Source organism: Stegostoma tigrinum, chromosome 3 (assembly GCF_030684315.1).
Source record: "Stegostoma tigrinum isolate sSteTig4 chromosome 3, sSteTig4.hap1, whole genome shotgun sequence".
NCBI lineage: Eukaryota > Metazoa > Chordata > Chondrichthyes > Orectolobiformes > Stegostomatidae > Stegostoma > Stegostoma tigrinum.
In genome coordinates this window covers 78,154,010-78,174,793 of record NC_081356.1, presented here as the reverse complement: position 1 = coordinate 78,174,793, position 20,784 = coordinate 78,154,010, and the positions used below count along the sequence as shown (strand labels likewise).

At 39.1% G+C, this 20,784-nt stretch overlaps 1 protein-coding gene across 4 annotated transcripts in view; it reads left to right on the top strand.

The window, feature by feature from the left end:
* Nucleotides 1-20,784, top strand: part of LOC125451304 (small conductance calcium-activated potassium channel protein 2-like) — a 215,588-nt gene that overhangs the window by 32,763 nt on the left and 162,041 nt on the right. The window contains exon 2 of one of the 4 annotated variants that reach the window (XM_059644687.1): nucleotides 6,085-6,178. The exons of the other annotated variants lie outside the window; for them this stretch is intronic. The gene's annotated coding sequence lies outside the window, so the exon portion shown is untranslated. The remainder of the gene's footprint in view (nucleotides 1-6,084; nucleotides 6,179-20,784) is intronic. 4 annotated transcript variants of the gene reach the window in all.

The following is a 20,784-nucleotide window of genomic DNA, read 5'->3' as shown; positions in this document are numbered from 1 at the left end:
CTTGTTCATGTGGAAAATATAAACATGTAGACATGCAACTTATAATTGACAGAAGATTAAACCCGAACTTTAACTGCCAGCAGGGTTTGGCACAGGAGGGCACTGAGAGTCCCATAACTAGGCTCATAGGCCATTGTGCTCAGCTTGGGTATGGGGCATAGATTAGTGTTTCAGTCCCTCCTCCTGACTGTCAGCACATGTGTTTCCTGATCTGTTTGAAACATACCAGAGTCAATAAGTTAAAAGCACAGCAAGGAGTAGTGGAACTACAATATTGAATTGACTGGAATGCTTTTAAAGACCGAACCATGAACCGATCTCCATTAGACTGCTATCCATTCAATTTCCCTTGCAGGTTCTCAATATAGCTGACATTGTAAATAACTCTGTTTCTTCAGACGTCATCTCTCCTCCAAATCTGCCATTATGACTCAAGAAACAATGTTGCAAACTTCTTGCAAACTACTGCTCCATCTCTAACTACCCTTACTTTTCTCCAAAGTCCTTGAAAATGTTATTGCCTTTCGTGGTTGGTATCAAATGTACCTCCTGTAAACACTTTGTAACATTCATTACATTAAAAGTGCTATGTATGTTGGTTATTGTTTGGTATTCTAAGCCCCTTTCAAATTTATTTACTGAAGAGACACTGAACTGATCTAAAGTTTTTGCTTCCTCAGTAAGAGAGCACAAAGCAAAATAAGCATGACAGCTGCTATTTAAGTGTAAGCTGATGCTGCCACTCAATCGTACAAATTGTAGTACAGCTTTTGTATACAGTTCTCATAAATTGATTTGGCTCGTTTGTGAAAACAAAACAAGAGTTTTAGCTGCTGTTACCCGTTATGTTTATAAAATTGCAATGTACTTCTCCTGACATTGCAAAGCCATTTCAATTTGATTCCTTAGAATATAAACAATACAAAATATTGGCGTTCCAATTATAAAATGACTATAACGATCTAATTAGAATGTGCCATGGTCAGCTGCTGGATGTAATAAATATATGTATAAAGGAGTGTTTAAAATTCAGTCAATGCTGGATCCAAGCCTGAGAGATGTTTAAAAGAAGCACACGCTGTGACAAAGCCTCCATGTTATTACATCTAGCAAAGTGATTTTTTTGTGTGCATCTCACCAATTAAAATAACTATGTGGTGTTATGTTGCTTAGCAATTGCAGAGGTTCCAATTAAGATCAAGATTCTTTAGTTTCTATAAATTGCTTCTCCAAGCAACTCAGCAAGGTCATCTTGAACTCACTGAATAAAGAAAAGCATTTATTGAACTGGTGTTGCTTTTATTCTGGTGATTTTCAATTTGATGTTAGAGAAACATTTGAAGATTTATTTTGAGGCCTTTAATGCGTCCTCTGAATTCTAATCCATTCATTTTCTAACGTGTGTATGAAAGGGTTGTATTCTCCAGATCAGGCCCCATTATGCTGTCTCTTTCTTCTCCCCATGAATTGGTAATCATATATGCAGTAGCAACAGTGAAACCCTGGAGAAAGCTTTTCAAGGCTTCTAACTCTGAAATGAAAATAATAGAAAAAGTTGGCTTGTATGTACGGCAAAGCAATCACTTACAGTAGCAACATCATCAAAAAGAATATCAACTAACTTTCAGATTGTTGACCCTTTTTTCAGGAGAGGAATCCTGTGTCTATAATGAGCAATGCTAAATATTTCGTCAAGACTATAGAAGACACTGGTATACTCTTAGAGGAAGGTCACACAAGTTGCTCCAAGTAAAAGACGTTTTAAGCCATTTTTCAAGGACATAATTCCACTATGTTCACACTTAGTTTCACAAGATCTAAATAAATCTGTTCCTACAAAGCAAGCAAATATTATTAACAGTTTCCGGTTCACATTTTGTACAGATTGTTACCAATGTTTCATGTATTAAGTATACGCTGTGCAGAAAAGTATTGAATCACCTTGAGGAGAGAGGCATTCAAATTCTAGACAGCCTGACTTGTTGTCAATATATTTATACTTCAAAAGATTGTAGTCTGGAAGTGCAAGAATTTAGAATTTATGTTTTATAATGCTATTTGTCATGAACTGGGAAGCAAATATAATTGAAACATGTTCACATCCTAAATATTTTGTATTCTGCGTATTCATTTTGTGCACCATAAAAGATTCAAACATCACTCTTGTATGGTGCATGACTTAGTGAATTTTAGCAAAGAACATTTCAGTGTAAGTTTATAATTTATGAATAATGCATTATTTTTAACTCTTAAATATTTCATTCTATACTTCATATTTATGTCAATTTAAGCACTAACCACTTTTGTTCCTTTTTCTCCATCTTCAGCTTGCAAGCTTAGCTGTAACTATTTTCAAAATTTTATAAGAAATCCATCAGAAAATAAATAATCGTGCCAAGTTGGATCCCTGCTATGTACTTGCTTGGTATGTTGCTGCAATTTGTTATTATACAAACTATCCCAGGGTTCTTGCTCCTGGCTCTATGATTGATTTAAAGTAATGTCACTCAAAACATCAACAATAACCTCATCTCAATTTATATAGTTTTACATCTCCACTGTACTACTGTGGGAGGTGGTGTTTATCCAATAATCTGTGTTTTTCTTACAATCTGGCATGATTGATGAGATGATACTCAATGGTCATCATTGGATGAGCTTGCTTGATACTTGGGCAGTCTGGGCTGAGGGCAGTGCATAAATAGTCATCTACGAAGAAGGACCCAGTGCAGGAGGAAGATAAATAACCACTTATACTCTCAGCGAGGTTCCCATTGACCAAAAATTGAACTGGATTAGCCATATAAATAACTGTGACTATAAGGACAGGTCAGAAATTTGAAATTTGAAGGTAAGTAATGCACCTCCTGGCTTACAAAAGCCTAACCTCCAACTACAAGGTACAAGTCAGGAGTCTGATGGAATACTCACCTCTTACCTGAAAGAGTGCAGCTCCATCGGCACTCAAGAAGTTCCCACCTGTACATGTCATTCAAATGGACTGCAATCTCATCTACGACCTGAAACATCGCTGCCTTTATGACTGGCACTCAGTGATATCAGCACCACAATGCATTGCAGCAACTTGTCAATGGTCCTTTCAAACTAGCAAGCACTTCCACCCAGAAGATCAAAGCTAGTGGACATGTAAGAGCACTAGTTTCTGCAAGCTCCCCTCCAAGCAACACGCCATCCTTTATTGTTGTGTCAAATTCCTGGGAATCATTTTCTAATATCTACACTGTATAGACTACATTGGTTCAAGAAGTTGACTCACTATCACCTTCTCAAGTGATGGACAATAGATTCAGGCCTTACCAGTGATGTTCACATCCATGAACACATAAAAATAAACTTTTTCAATTATCATTCTGGTGAATCTGCTCTGCATAGGTCCCCCACTGAGTTCGTGCGTCCCTTCTGAGTTTTGACACCTCAAACCGAATCCAACACCCTGAAAGAAGTCTAACCAGAGCTTTATATAACTATAACGTATTGCACTCCATTCTACCACCATCTTGAGGCTTTGTTTTTTGTCATCCAATGTGCCCAATATATATGCTGCTTTATTTAATAGATTTATATCTCAAATAATTTGAGTGCTCAATTTAACACTGCATGCAGAAACCACAATTTAATAAAAAGTTACTGATCACGTTTGGACTTCCTCATAGAGGTGTAGAGATCTACGCACAGAAAAGACTATTTGGTCCAAGAGATAATAGGAACTGCAGATATTGGAGAATCTGAGATAACCAGGTACGGAGCTGGATGAACACAGCAGGCCAAGCAACATCATAGGAGCAGGAAAGCTGGCGTTTCGGGCCCTTCTTCAGAAAATCTTTGATTCAACTCATCCATTCTACATTAAACTGGTCCCATTTGCCAGCCTTTGGCCCATAACCCTCTAAACTCTTCCTAGTCATATACCCTTCGAGACACCTTGTAAATGTTGTAATTGTACCAGACTCCACCACTTCCTTTGGCAGCTCATTTCGTAAACAAACCACCCTCTGCATGAAAAGGTTACCCCATAGGCCCTTTTAATATCTTTTATCTCTCACCTTCATGCTATGCCTGTAGTTTTGGATTGCCTTACCCTGGAGAAAATATCTTCTCTATTCACCCTATCCATGCCCTACCATGATTTTGTAAATGTCTTTAAGGTCACCTCTCATTCTCTGAGACTCTATAGAAATAGTGTCAGATATTCAGCCTCTCCCTTTGGCACAAACTCTCTAGCCTTGCAGCATCCTTGTAAATCTTTCTGAACTCTTGCAAGTTCAACAACATTTTTCACAATGGCAGAGAATCCGGAACTGAAAGCATGTTAAACTGATGTCCTGTACATTGGCAGCATGACCTCCCAACTCCTATACTCAATGCAATGACCAAAAGGCAAACGTACCAAGTGCCTTCTTCACCTTGATTGAGTTTTCTGAGATTGATGGATTAATTCTCATACCTCAGCAGTAAAATCAATCAATGATAATGGGAACTGCAGATGCTGGAGAATCCAAGATAATAAAGTGTGGAGCTGGATGAACACAGCAGGCCAAGCAGTATCTCAGGAGCACAAAAGCTGACATTTCAGGCCTAGACCCTTCATCAGAGAGCAAAATCAATCAACATTGGTTATCAAGCTATTTTGTGTTAGTTTTCTGCTTTCCACAGTTAATTGCTTCCTGATAGTGGCGGTTTTTTTAAGATTAGATTAGATTCCCTACAGTTTGGAAACAGGCCCTTTGGCCCAACAAGTCCGCACCTCCCCTTGGAGCATCCCACCCAGACCCATCCCCATTAACCCACACCCCTGAACACTATGGGCAATTTAGAACATAGAACATAGAACATAGAACAGTACAGCACAGAACAGGCCCTTCAGCCCACAATGTTGTGCCGACCATTGATCCTCATGTATGCACCTTCAAATTTCTGTGACCGATCTACCTAGCCTGCACAACTTTGGACTGTGGAAGGAAACCGGAGCACTTGGACGAAATCCACGCAGACGTGGGGAGAATGTACAAACTCCACACAGTTGCCCGAGGTTGGAATTGAACCTGGGTCCCTGGTGCTGTGAGGCTGCAGTGCTAACCACTGAGCGATCGTGCTGCCCCGTGCATTTAATTATTAGCCTATGACTCTTGTCATTGATTGATTTGTCTTATCCGTCTTCAGCAGATTCCACAACATTTCTTAGCATGAGAATATCGATCCCTAACTCTATAAGCACTATTTATTGAAAATAGTGTGTGTGGTCTCAAAATTTGAACAGGATGTGGTACACTGCATTTGGTATTATGATAGTTAATATTATATGGCTGTCAACAAACTGAATTCAAGCACGTAAATTTCATTTATACCCAAAGTGTTTAACATTCACCAGAATTAAGCACTACACCAGTGCACTGTAAAGGTTTGGTGGGCATACTTTATAAGAAAGTTAAGGCTTCGAAGTTCACATAAATCAGAGTTCATAAGTTGGTCTGCTTTTTTTTCAATCTTATTGCATAAGTTCTATACTTGGGTCTGCTCTGCTTGCCAGCATTTTATGTGTGATAACATTATTGTTGGTGTGACTTGTTTTATAAAGCTTTAAAAGTCTGTAAAGGTTAAAGGGTGGTGGGTGCCTGGAACATGTTGCCAGCGGAGGTGGTAGATGCAGACACATTAGCGTCTTTTAAGATATATTTGGACAGGTACATGGATGGGCAGGGAGCAAATGGACACAGACCGTTAGAAAACAGATGACAGATTAGACAGAGGATCTTGATCGGCGCAGGCTTGGAGGGCCGAAGGGTCTGTTCCTGTGCTATAGGTTTCTTTGTTCTTTGTTCTTAATGCTGAGGAGTGCATTAAGCCCTGTTCAATGCGATGATGGCACATGAATTCAGAGAGGAGGATAAATGTAGATTTCAAAGGAATAAAGCCATAATTAAGATCTTCTTCCAAGTCACAGTAACGGTAACCATAATAAAAATGTAACCTGTTCCTCGCTGATGTCATGCAATAAACGACATCTTATTTGAGAGAGGAGCCTCTTCTTATTAGATTACCAGATGTCTTTCTCCGCTACTTTAGATCATCAGGTCCTGGAGATCCCTACCAAGCAAGAGAGTGAAGAGGATGGTGGAAACGGATCTACCAGATGGATCTTACACTATGATGAGATGTGGTGAGGAAGAAAGCACACGTAAATTTAAATTTAGAGAATAAGGTGAATCTGACCGAGATCTCAGCGACAGGGGTTGTGGGGAATAAGGTGAATATGATAGGGGTCTTGGTGACATGGGTTATGTGAGATATGTGGCAGAATCAGGTAACAAGTGAGGCCCATCACAGTATTGGAAACAACTTACGCTTTCTTTTATCACAAGCAGCATGTTGTTAGCAGTGTTGTTAGCCTATTGTTGGTCATTATGCTTGCTGTGGGTCTTGTTAATGACACAACTCTCATCATTAACATTTGGCATCACTAAATACCAAACTAAATACCAAGCTTGCCAATCAAGCCTGACATCAGGTAAACTGAACAAAGAAACCAGAATGAGCACTCGGCAGATTAAACTTACTGCTTGGTCTGAACAATCTCAATGTTGGAAATTGGTCACCAACATTTCAGGTCATGCTCCATGGACACCAGTCACATGCACACCTCATTCAATGGCATCTAACATGTGCCAACCTCTGAAAACTCTGGGCAGACCTATGATCCACATACAGGAAACTTCTGCATTTCAGTGTTGCATTTTGGGCTGTATTAGCAGCTATCATTGCAATGTTGCAGCAAGGGACAGTTCGCTCTCAGTGGCCATGCTCATGGACTGGACCAGGCTGCATCTCTGGGCTCTTCACTTGCTCTTGTGGCAGTCACTCCCACTGAGCCTAACCTGAATGCTACTGCATCCCTGTCTTGCATTGCCTTTTTTCACTCTGCCCTCGCCGCAGCAGATCCCAGGCTCACTTACCACTGTCATGCACTGCCAATGAGCACAGATACAAAGCCAAGAAACTTGTCATATTTGTCAGCAGGCCTCTGTCAAGGGAAGGGGGTTAGCATTTATTCAGAGTTTCCCAGCACAGTAAGTCAAGTCCAGCCTTAGATGCCAGTCCAAGAGCTCCCTCCCAGGTGAAACATAATCCCTGCATCCAGTCTGTCTAGTCCTCTCAGAATGTAATACCTTTCAATGAGATGCCCTGTCATTATTCTGAACATAAATCAACACTGGCCCAGTTGACCCAAAGTATCCTTATATGACAAAACTGCCATCCCATAAATCAATTTGCTGAACGTTTATTGCACTCCCTCTAAAACGGCTGGTTAGTAAAACAAGACTTGGTAAATATGCTATTAATGCTCACTCAAAACGAATGTGGATTTTTTTTCCTGCTTCTTCCTTAAAGATGTAAACTTGCTGGCTTGTAGTGGCTTGCCTTAAAATTTTCTTTGCCTTTCCTATGGACTTCCATATGGCTAGTTCAGTGTCATAGTCAGACAAAAATTGAAACTTGTATTCCGGTGATGTCTAAGAATAATTTTAGGAACATTCTCACAGGTCCTCCTTCTGGACCATGACTTCAATGCAGCGACTGTTTAATAATTATTATTGCCACTTAGGAATTTAAGCACCAAAATGTGTAACATATTTTGTTAAAGTTTTAATGTGCAGAAACATCCTTCACCTTGACCATTCAGTGAGGTCATTAAGCTTTTATCGATACTACTGCTCATTTCTGGCCATTGACCACTTTTGCCACTTGCTCACATTCCCTTTGGAGGCTTAACCTTGAAAGGTTCTTGGCCCCAAATCAAATATGGGGTTCAATTTTCTCAGCCTCTGAATAACAGGGACAATCGCAAGACAGTTAGAGAAATATGGTGAGAATGAGAAAGATATTATCAATGGTAAGAAAAATCCAATTTTCCACTTAAGTTTCTAAATGGCTGGATTGAGAACCTTGCTGGTGAGCAGTGAGGAGCCTATTTGCATGAATTAGGATTTCATTACTACCAACCTCATTTATATGAAGGTGGCTGCTTTCCCTGGCAGTAGAGGGAAACTGGATAGCAGCCATTTCTTGCTTGTAAGTCAGAATGGGATCCTGGCAGCTGTAACTCATTGGTGTTTTCTCCAGGTTGGTGAGCATTCTCCAATGTCTCAGGACATGCTCCATGAGCAGCAACTGCTTGCACCGTCTTTCCGTAGAGGTTGGCATTGGTAAAGCATTAGCTTCACCCCACTATCACGGCACAACCCAGGCTAGTGTATGTATGAAGTGACGTGTCCCAATGGTTGTTCATTATAGACAGAAAACTGAGAGTACTCAAACAGCCCATGCTTGTACAACTAAAAAAAATGGCTAATGTTAGATGTGATTCTGCGATTAGATAGCATTTGCTGGACAATCTTGCTAAGAATTATGCTAACAAATAATTTAAGTTTATATTTGGTGGAAGCTATACGTAACCATTTTTAGATACATGTCCTCTTCAGGCAAAACATAGATCTCCAAGTGTTGCCCCTTTTTTGAATTAAACAAAACTACAGAGAAGAATGCAATAGTTCTTCATGGCAATGCTGTAACCAGAGTTGACTTGCTAATCTTAAAATGTGATAGTTTGCATTTGTCCTGGTAGCATAAGAGAAAATACTTTGACAACTTGTCACTATTTTTAATTATAAACGAAATGAAAATAATTGAAATGACAGAATCCAGTATAAGCACAAAAATTTAATTGTAATTTATTTTGTTGGAAGGATGAAAACTAGAATTAAATATGTTGTGTGCTAATAAGACACAATCATTTAAAAGTCTGATCTTAATTTGCAATTTTGGGACTAGTTCATTTTTACCATGGTTTAAACTTGCCAGAGATCTGAAGATGTCCTCAAACGCTGATCTTTATGGAACAGTGTATGAATAGTCCTTGCACCCAGACCACTGAAGGTGTGGATGCAATGCCTGATGCACTACAAAACATTTCAGGATATTCAGGTTCTCAGATGTGGCACTAGTGAGTGTGTGGTAGTCCCTCTAAACAATTATGACACTTGTTCGTGGTGAGAAGGTATGTGTGGAGTCCTTTAACTTGATAGGAGGTGCTGCTCCCACACTTACTTTTTGTCATTGATATACTGGTAGGATTTACAGATTGATAAGCAACTTGTTCAGTTGTGTTATGGCACACCTTACCGAGCCATTAAGTCCTGAGGAGGGATTTGAATGCAGAGCTTGTGGTCTAGAGCTAAATAAGCAACCATTATGCCTCAAGGCCTCCGTTGAGAAAGTCCAGAAAAAAGGGATGTCCTGTATCCTCCGGAGGGGATAGGATTGATGGTGAATGGAATCACCTCCGAGAATTTCTAGAAGAAATGGTAAATAGAATAACTGTTGATAAAGTCTTGACAAAATGCCCCAGAAGGTCTCCTGTTGTGGCTTAGAAAGCATCTTTGAAACTCCAGCAGAAAATGACACTGCAAATTGACCATAGATTTAATTGCAGCATAAAACACCAAATTGCTGGGCAGATTCCTTAATGAGTGCGAACTGACAATTTTATTGTCAATCAGACCCCTAGAAATTCTCCAGACATTCATTTCTAGCACATGATCAACTCCCTTACCAAGATATCTTGTGCTCAACATGAACTGAAATGATGTTGTAACTAATTGGCCATCTTAGAGCTATTTAGCATAAAACATTTTCAAACATAATTGCCACTATCCCACATCTCAGCCCCATCCCCAACAGCCAAGTGCCTTTATAACACAACTATTAATACTAGTGATAATTTGGTTTAAAAATGTTTATGGTATGAAAGAACTGTAACAGTGGTTTTAGATTGATATGAGAGATACAGGAAGGTAAATTATGTAATCATTAACATACTGAAGTTTATGGAGGGACCTAACAGAAATGACTGGGAAAGTAAATTATTGCTGCAGTAGTTACAAAGATTGTAATGTCTTTTCAAAGGCTGTTATCTGTGAAAATGGAATTAAATCAATGAAGGATCCCTATGAAAAATTGCACCCTTGTCAACATGAATTTACTTAAGAAGCAAATGTCATGCATTCGTTATTTTTATTACAATTTGTTAAGAAAAAATGCAGTTATGATTTTAAAGTAATTCTCATGATCAAATTTACTGCAGACTCACATTATACCCAAAATATGTTGCTGCGAGTGTTTGGATTTATCACATTTATATGTAATAATTTTGTAATCTACATCATTTGCATAAATACATAAACTGCAAAAATTGATTCAAATCAGTAGAAGCAGAGAGAGTTCAGAAAACAATGGAAAGGATCTAATGTTAAAAGCAATAAAATGTGAGGCTGGATGAACACAGCAGGCCAAGCAGCATCTCAGGAGCACAAAAGCTGACGTTTCGGGCCTAGACCCGAACTAGGCCCGAAACGTCAGCTTTTGTGCTCCTGAGATGCTGCTTGGCCTGCTGTGTTCATCCAGCCTCACATTTTATTATCTTGGAATCTCCAGCATCTGCAGTCTCCATTATCTCTAATGTTAAAAGCATGCAGCCATTGGGTACTTCATTTAAATATGGTATTTCTCTTATGAACATATGTGCATGTATATCCCATACAGATATACACAATATCTATCATCTTTTGAGAAAATTAGTTGTGCTAATTTCTCCGGAAACCTGCATGAAGACATTTGAGACATATTGGCTGGTATTGATGTAACTATGTCACTACCCGAAACAAACGTAAATACTCCAATAAATATAAACTACATCCGTTAAATTTGCTGACTAAAAAGACTTGCTGTATTTGCAATAGTTATATTTACCCCGAGAAATTACTAAACTCGTTTGTAAACTGCTCAAGTGATTTCTTAGAATTATTACATTTTTATGACATAGATATTAATAAATCTTAAGTGGTTATGCAGCTATTTGTAGAAACACGTATGTATCATTCCTATTGCCTTAAGAAGTCTGCATTTGCAATAAAAATAAAATCAGAGCAAATCTGACTTGCTGTCATGAAAGATGACCATGAAAAATGACTGTTCTGATCAATAAAATAATGTAACAAAAACTGGTTGGGACTGAAAATATTTTGAAATTGGACAAAAAGGCAACTGAGAGATAGATATTCATTTTAACTGCAGTATTACAGTATGAAAATGTGCAATGATGGTGAGTTAAAGAAAATCTATGAAGTCATTGTTTCTTTGGCTATCAGCTAAATTGGCTTGAAACTGAGGACGAACCCTTACACTTTTATCGTATTGTTTATTTCAACTAAGCATTGGGTAAACATTTGTCTCACTGGTGAGTTAATCCTTAAATGTTGCGTAAGGGTACATATGTATACTATTCTAGTAGTATGGTTCATTTATCTAATGAGTAGATTAGATATAGAGATCAAAAAGGCTCAAGATTTAATCTTTGATCTGGGAGCTGGCCAAAATCAGCTGGCATGTCAGCATTAGCTCTGTTATATGCATTCTTTGTTTTTTTCATGAGGGAGGGAAAATTACAATTCAGTGACTTCTGCTGAAAGTATATGGAAATTGGATGAGAGCCCACCTTGGCTGTTATGGAACAGTACAGCACAGTACAGGCCCTTTGGCCCACGATGTCGTGCTGACCTAAATGTTGTCACTGATCTGTTGGCATTGATATTGTCTACAGCTTACACAAGAAAATGATTATTTAGACAAATTACCAAAAAATGCTCAATAATAGTAGAACTGTACCTCAGCAAGGAGGTATACAACTTCATGAGAATAGAAGAGACAATTGTCAAGTGAAATTAATGCAATTTGTGGAAATTGAATAGTCTAATATTCAGAAGAAGCACAGTATTTCAGCTATTTATTCAATCAGAGCTTTTACACTTGGTGTATTTTCCTTTAATCAAATATAATTGTACTTCTGCAAATAATTGTCTGTTCAAATTAATCTTTATTTAATTCAATTTAATTTGTTTATAATAATTTTATTGATCATTACTTAAACTAATTAATGGTAAATGATACTGTGATTTCATGCTATTTCAATTTACCGGCTTTAGCATGACATTACTTCATGATTGGGATATTTATTTTCTAAAACTAGTTAATGCTTCTGATAAAAGTATACATCAATTGCAAACTTTAAATCCCAGCTGGTCTCTTTTATTCCCTTCTCAGATGCTGCTGGCTGGTTAAGCATTTATTGTTTGTCGCTGGTTACTCTTGAAAAGTGGTGATGAGCTGCCTTCTTGAACCACTGGAGACCATGTGATTTAGGATAAACCATAATGCCGTTGGAATGAGAATTCCAGGATCTTGATGCAATGGCACAGAAGGAACAGTAATATGTTTACATGTATCAATGATGAGACGTTTGAAAGGGCACTTTTAGCTGGCAATGTTACAATGTAACTGCCACCCTTGTCCTTTTAGATGGAAGTGGCCGTGCATTTGGTTCTGTTTAAGAACATGGATTTTGGTGAGTTTTTGGTGAATTTGTGCAGTGCATTTTGTAGATGGCACACAAAGAAGTCAATGCTTTTGGATACGGTGCCAATCAAGTGGGCAGATTTGTTCTAAGTGGTTTCAAGCTTCTTGAGTGTTGTTGGAGCTGCGCCCATCCATGCAACTGGGGAGCATTCCATCACATTCCTGACTTGCACCTTGTTGATGGTGGACAGGCTTTGGGAGTCAGAAGGGAAGTTACTTGCTGCAATATTCTTTGGCTGATACCAGCTCTTTTAACCACTGTATTAGTATGGTTAGACAGTTCACATTCTAGTCAATTGTGGCCCTCAGGATGTTTATAGTGGGGTATTCCGTGATTGTAACTCTAATGAATGTCAAGGAGTAGTGATTAAATTGTCTCTTATTGGAGATAGCCATTGCTGCTCCTGGCAGTACCTCCTGCACTCTTCATTGATCTTGATGACAATGATAGAGTGGAGGATATGCCAGACCCAGAGGTTGCAGATTATGTTGGTATACATTTGCAAAGTTTGGTAGAGTACGTGTGGCTTGGAAGGCAGGAAGTTAGAATTTAGCGTTTATAAAATGTTACAGTAGAAAAGCAATGCATGTTCCAATTAGAAGGTGATGTGTTTTTTCTATGCTTAGAGATTTAATCAAAATGTTTGTGAGCAGCTTGTGGGTTTGCAGGTGCACAAAACAGACTCAAATTGAAATGTTTGTATCAAAAAGCCATACAGCTAGTAGCCTAAGTAAGTTTTGTCTTGTTCTGAATTCAGGCAATCAATTAGAATCAGGCACTTAGAAATTAAAAAAAAACTAAATTTAAATCTGATGGTTTAGACAACATAGGACGATTCCTATTGTAAGAAATTAATATGTCATCAAGCGTATAAAAGGAGAAGGCAGTTGGAAAATCAGGAGCGTCAACAGCTAGAGTTAACAGCTCTCAGCACACAAGAGAGAATCACTGTCTCACACAGTTTTCTCTAAGTTTTAGAGAAAGCACTATCTAAATCATGGATACCTATGACACAACTAGTTAATATTCCTGACAGAAGAATTCACTGGAGAAGGCATTCCTGACAGCTATTTTGTGGAGAAGACACAGAACATTCCAAGAGACATGTAACCTGTCTGTACTTCCGAGAGACTAAATTCTTGTTTTTATTTTATTTTATGTAAGTGGGACTTGTATTTATCGGAACAGCATTCCATTAGAATCTTGTTTTATTCGGGAATAGTTAGTAGTTAGAGGGGATTTATTTGGTTCGTTAATAATTTAGTTAGTTTGTTTACTGTTGGAGTTAGATAAGTAAATTGTTACTTGTTGATTGTAAAGAGAGTGACAGGGGTTTATTTTATTTAACCACTAGAAGTTGTGGAAAAGCAGGTTACACCACATTTCACACTCATTTTAACATATTATAAGGTGAGGCCCTCCTTTCTGGGTGTTTTGGTTTTAGTTGTCAGAGGGGGTTCAACCTCTGCTTTTATAATAAAACAATTTGGCGGATGGCATACGGATGGCATACAGAGACTCCCATAGAAAACCAGTCTTAAATAGCTAAATCTATTCATTGTCTGCCCCATTTAGCACAGGGATAGTGTCACAAACATGATGTAAGATATTATCAATGTGTAGGTAGGACTTTGTCTCTGTGAGGACTGTGATGCGTTCATTCTTACTGATACTGTCATGGACAGATGCATTTGCAGTGGCAGATTGGTAAGGATGAGGTCAAGTTTTTTTTTGCATCTTGTTGTTTTCCTCACCATCTACTACAGATCCAGTCAAGCAGTTATGTCCTTTAGGACCTGACCAGCTCAATCAGTAGTGCTGTGCCGAGCCACTCTTGGTATAGACATTGAAATATCTACCTAGAATACATTCTGTGCCTTTGTCATCCATAGTGCTTTCTGTAAGTGTTGTTCAAAATTGAGGAGAATGGATTCATTAGTTAAGGGAAATGCTGTGTTTTAATTAGCAGGAGATTTCCTTGCCCCATTTGACCTGATGCCCCGATATCTCATGAGGTCTGGAGTCAATATTGAGAGCTCTGAGAGCAATTCCTTCCTGGCTATATATCACTAGGCTGGCACCTCTGCTAGATCAGTCCTGCTTGTGGAATAGAACATACCCAAGGAAGGTTATGACGGTGGTGCCTGGGACATTGTAAGAAATGATTCTGTAATAATAATTATATTTTGCTGCAAAAATGGACTTGTTATTAGGAGTCAATTGTACTTAGTGGATTGCTGTGTGGAGCTCAGTGTATGTCTGAGTTTTATTGAAAAGACTACAGCAGATGTGTCTGACCTTGTGTAACTGTTTCTTGGTAGCCTGAAAATTGATGAGATTAGCCTTATTGTATTTCAGCAAAAGTTAGCCACAGATTGAATAATCTCCTTCCAACCATCAGTGAGCCTGTAGAGTGATTGATTTCACTGACATCAGTGTTGCCATTTAGACAAGTTGTAAGGGGATTTCTTTGGCTGGCTTCATTGAACATTAACTCATTTTTTTTTTCAGAACACAATAGACTGGCCCCCACTGAGTCATCCCATAAGCACAAATTTAAAAATTTTACCAGGGCACATCACTGAATTCTGCTCATTACTCATGAAGAGATCATTCCCAATATGTAAAATTTTTCATAACAGCTATATTATAATAAAAGCATTTCACTTTGCCAGCGTGAAAATTTGTCAATTATTCAATAAAGGACAAGCCACTTCTACTTTATCTAAAGTATATAAATTCCAAGTTTGCAAACCTTCAGATCTCCAACTGAGCCTTGCAAGAACTAAATGAACTTTATGAAGTCAGCCTTGCAGACAAATCCATAATGGGTCACATTTCCAATGAAGTAAAACCGCTTTGGAAAAGTTACAATTCTATCTATCTATCCTCCAAGAAAGTGCAGTCTTCATATTCAAGGGAAGGCAAGAGTGAGTTGGATAATATGATAATGATATTATCCACAGTGTATGTTTGCACACAGAAATGCTAAAGAAAGATGGCATAATCAGGGTGCATTTGGACTGAAGATATCTAAATCATATAGTTAAAGAGTCGGGGATGGAGCCAGTAGGGGTGAGTGTAGGTGGTGAGGTGGGGAGGAGATAGGTCAGTCTGGGGAGGATGGACAGGTCTAGGGGGCAGGATGAGGTTAGTCGGAAGGAAATGCGAGTGTGGCTTGAGGTGGGAGGAGGGGATAGGTGAGAGGAAGAACAGGTTCTTCCTGAGCTGGCTTCATCCCCGTCTCTTTAACTTGTCTGTCTCCTCTTCACCTATCTTCTCCTGTATCTACGATCCGCCTCCCCCTCTCTCCCTATTTATTTCAGAACTGTCTCTCCCTCCCCCATTTCTGATGAAGGGTCTAGGCGTGAAAAGCCAGCTTTTGTGCTCCTAAGATGCTGCTTGGCCTGCTGTGTTAATCCAGCTCTATAAATTATGGACCAGGTTCTCAAATGAGCAGCAATCTCACACAGATTGCCATTCCATCACTTCCTTTTCCAAAAGGATAACTCCACTTTTCTAACAGGAGATTGTGATAATTGCTCTTTCAGTAATGTGAACCCTAATTCCATTTTGACAGTTTCTCTTGTAGTGCAGAGCCATTGGGATAAGGCACACCATGCTCCTTTTTCACAGCAGCAAGCTGCTGTATACGGAAATTTAAAAGTCTAGACAACTCCTTTGATAGCTGCTGTCAAATGTTAAGCAGATAATGGTTATCACAAGGTTAAGGTGTTGGGACGAGTGGGATGCCATGCAGAGGATGGAGACAGATTGGAACTGCAGTGAGAGAAAAAGGTGTTAGTCCTCAGAGGAGATGAAGGCAGATTAAGTCCAGAGTAGCATCAGTGAGGAGCTATAAAGGGTCTGGGCAGGTGTAACTGTGGGTGTGTGAGGTTAAGTTTAGATCAGTTTGATCGTCAATCTCCTAAGTAACTACCTATTTATTTTTTAAAAATTCATTCATAGGATGTGGATGTAGCTGTCTAAGCAGCATTTATTACCCATCCTTAACTGCCAAGAGGGCAGTTAACAGTCAATCACATTTCTGTGGGTCTAGAGACCAGGTAAGGATGGCAGATTTCCTCCATAAAGGGCATTAGTGAGCCAGATTTTTTTTACAACAATCAACAATGGATTCATGGTCATTATTAGACTCTTAATTCCATATATTGATTTTTATTAAATTCAGATTCCACCATCTGACATAATGAGATTCAAATCCAGGTCCCCAGAACATTACCAGGGTCTCTGGATGAACAGTCCAGTGATGACACCACTAGACCATTGCCTCCTCAGTAATCTAACTTTTCCTGAGTATCTACTAAAAATCAATGCAATTTCATTGGGATCCTCCAAACTCTCCAACTTAACTGGAGATTTTTGGATGGTTCCAGGCATGGAGGAATTGCCCAGCAGAATCTTCAATTCTCAGGCAATTCCTTTAGAGACTACCTGTAATGAGGATTTGCAGGACTCCTATGCACAACTCCCATCACCACTAGGCTACTGACTATCTTGCCATTAGAAAATCTGGATTTGTACGCTTTTCTTGGCATACTGCTGTTGGGAGCATTGCAGACGCAAAATTTCTGTCACTTGCAATGGCAAAAAGTGCATCAGAATCTTTTTAACTTAAAGATAACGTAGCCAGAAAGTCCAGTTTGCAGTAGCCTCAATAAATTTATTCAGAATGTATTCATTGCTTCCTGATCAACAAATCTCGCATGACAACACAATCATCCCTACTGCATTTCAGTAAAGATATTACTGATTATTTTGACTGTTATGTTGCTGTTTGATTCAGTCATAGATAGGCTATAATTGCAACTTTGAATATTTTGCTGTCTTTGACATTAAATAGTCACTTTTCTGTCTATTTTCTCATCCTCACTTCTGTGGATTGAGCAATGAATGTTCATTAGATTGGTCAATGCTTCTGGGTAAAGTATTGTAATGGTTCACCATGTCTTCTGCAGAATGGGTGACCAGGAAGCTGATTCTTGACATCTGCCATGGTGTGTACGATAAAGAAAATTAACCAGATGAGAACAAAATGAAAACAAAATGACAAAATGACCTTAGGGTCACTGCAATTCTCAACAAAGTCTTAATGGAAACTCAGAAAATCTTAAAACAAAATGTTATTTATGGGACAACTAAGGCAGCTTTACACTATGCTTTTTCAAGAAAGAAAAGCTATAATTTATCAAGCAAAAAATAAACCAGCATTTTGGAGACTGGAAAGAAAACCATAGATTCAATAGAATTGTTATTGATTGGGAAGGAATGCATCCTAGCCCCCATCTGGTGCCATCCTGTCATGAACACCAATAGACATTGTGTGCTCGATCTCTAATGACAGCCAGGCACAGACATTCCCAGACTAGAGAGGCAGGTAATTGGGGTTATAACCCTGCCACATCAGGTATTTCAGAAAGATTTACAAGATTTGACAATCAATCAATCTGTTTGGCCAACCTTGATCAGCAACAAGTGTTAGCATGGAACTCAAACTCAGAGCTTCTTTTCCAGAGATAGAGACATTACCAGTGCCCTTGCTCCTACACTAAAGTTCTCCAAAGTAAATGCAAATTGAATCTAATGTCATGGCCTGGCTTAGAGAAGCGAGTCTTGCTGTCCTTTGCTTCAGTCAGTTTTTGCCATCATACTGGATTTAAATTTCACATTCAGCATTAATGCAACGTAGTTTAATGTTATATCGATAAACATGTGCCATGTGACAACATTGTTATTTATACTATGTTGTTTCAATATTGCTGTAGTCAGAATGTTTCTAATTCACTTTCACTAAAGGCTGAAAGCAGACTAGCTTTGGTTGTAAAGTGTACAGCCATATTGATATTCTGACATAATCATATCAAATAACCACTGAACATTTCGCAAGAATGATTTCACAACAGTTAGGTTTATTAACAAATATGTGAAATAACATGTTCTGTGAGTGAGTACTGATTTGACTATAAACTTCCCATCGCAAAATACATTGAAAAATATGTGCATGGCACATGCTGGAAGTAATGTACCTGGCACTAACTGGTTTTAGGATTAAAATAGTGGATATTGTTGATGCACTGCTTGCCACTGAGGACCAACTCTAGTCTTAGATCTGGAGCTTTCAGCAGAAATAAGTGGGAATCTCATGGGTATGTGTTATTTGGGTGAAGTGAAGGATTATTTTGTTCTTGCTTTTTGAATTGCATTCCTCTTCTGCTCCTACCCATTAAGCATGGATAGCTAAAACAAGCAATAAGTATTTTTGGTGTACGTTGAAAGGAAAACTGAAAACAAGTATGACATGTATTTCAGTGCAGCCTCTTGGAGTTTTAAAGGCTTGCAGATTGAATCTTCCAGCTGTTGCTGGCACTGCAAAAATCTCACATGAAGCTGAAACAGCTTATTTCTTTCATTCTCAACACTGCTGGCATCTCCCTCCAGGGTGTTGCCATTGGCCCTTTAAAATCCGCTTCCTCAGCAGCAGCAGGGAGCTTGATTGGCACTGCTGCTCACTGAATTAAAGTCAATGTAGCTTAACTACAGCAATAGGCAAGGTCAAAATCACCTCTATGCTAAAGAAAAGTAAACTTGACTGCCGTAAGATAATATTCCAGAAAGTGCTATAACTGACATTTATAAAGGTACATGTTTTGGGGGCAAAATTGCTTAGCCCCTAAAAATGGGAATGATATAAAAAGATCTGTGTAAATCATGATAAGCCACAAGACGTCTAAAACAATCCATTTGGCTCATCAATTCTGCCCCACCATTCAATGAGATCATGACTGATCTCATAATCTTCACCTGCACTATTCTGCCTTATCCTCTAACCAATTTTTGTGCCTATTGATTAAAAATTTTATAGAACATAGAACATAGAACATAGAACAGTACAGCACAGAACAGGCCCTTCAGCCCACGATGTTGTGACGACCATTGATCCTCAAGTATGCACGCTCAAATTTCTGTGACCATATGCACGTCCAGCAGTCTCTTAAATGTTCCCAATGACCTTGCTTCCACAACTGCTGCTGGTAATGCATTCCATGCTCTCACAACTCTCTGTGTAAAGAACCCGCCTCTGACATCCTCTCTATACTTTCCTCCAACCAGCTTAAAACTATGACCCCTCGTGTTAGCCTTTTCTGCCCTGGGAAATAGTCTCTGGCTATCAACTGTATCTATGCCTCTCATTATCTTCTATACCTCAATTAGGTCCCCTCTCCTCCTCCTTTTCTCCAATGAAAAAAGTCCCAGCTCAGTCAACCTCTCTTCATAAGATAAGCCCTCCAGTCCAGGCAGCATCCTGGTAAACCTCCTCTGAACCCTCTCCAAATCATCCACATTTTCCTATAATAGGGCGACCAGAACTGGACGCAGTATTCCAAGAGCGGTCTAACCAAAGTTTTATCGAGCTGCAACAAGATCTCACGACTCTTAAACTCAATCCCCCTGCTAATGAAAGCCAAAACACCATATGCTTTCTTAACAACCCTGTCCACTTGGGTGGCCATTTTAAGGGATCTATGTCTGCACACCAAGATCCCTCTGTTCCTCCACACTGTCAAGAATCCTATCCTTAATCCTGTACTCAGCTTTCAAAATTTGACCTTCCAAAATGCATCACCTCACATTTATAGATAATAAAATGTGAGGCTGGATGAACACAGCAGGCCAAGCAGCATCTCAGGAGCACAAAAGCTGACGTTTCGGGCCTAGACCCTTCCGAAACGTCAGCTTTTGTGCTCCTGAGATGCTGCTTGGCCTGCTGTGTTCATCCAGCCTCACATTTTATTATCTTGGAATCTCCAGCATCTGCAGTTCCCATTATCTCTGATACTATTTCACCTCGCATTTATCCAGGTTGAAAATCCATCTGCCACCTCTCAGCCCATCTCTGCATCCTGTCAATGTCCCACTGCAGCCTACAACAGCCCTCTATACTGTCAACGACACCTCCAACCTTCGTGTCGTCTGCAAACTTGCTGACCCATCCTTCAATCCCCTCATCCAAGTCATTAATAAAAATTACAAACAGTAGAGGCCCAAGGACAGAGTCTCAGCCTTCAATGCATTTAACCACCCAGCCTCAACAGTTCTCTGCTGTAAAGAATTCCATAGATTCACTAGGCTCTGAGAAGAAAATTTCTTACCTCTTCCTTAAATGGCCTTTGCTCCAAAACTTTCTCACAAGGCAAAACAACATCTTAGCATTTACCTTGTCGAGCCGCTTAAGAGTCTTGAATGTTTCTATAAAATTGCCTCTCATTCTCCCAAAC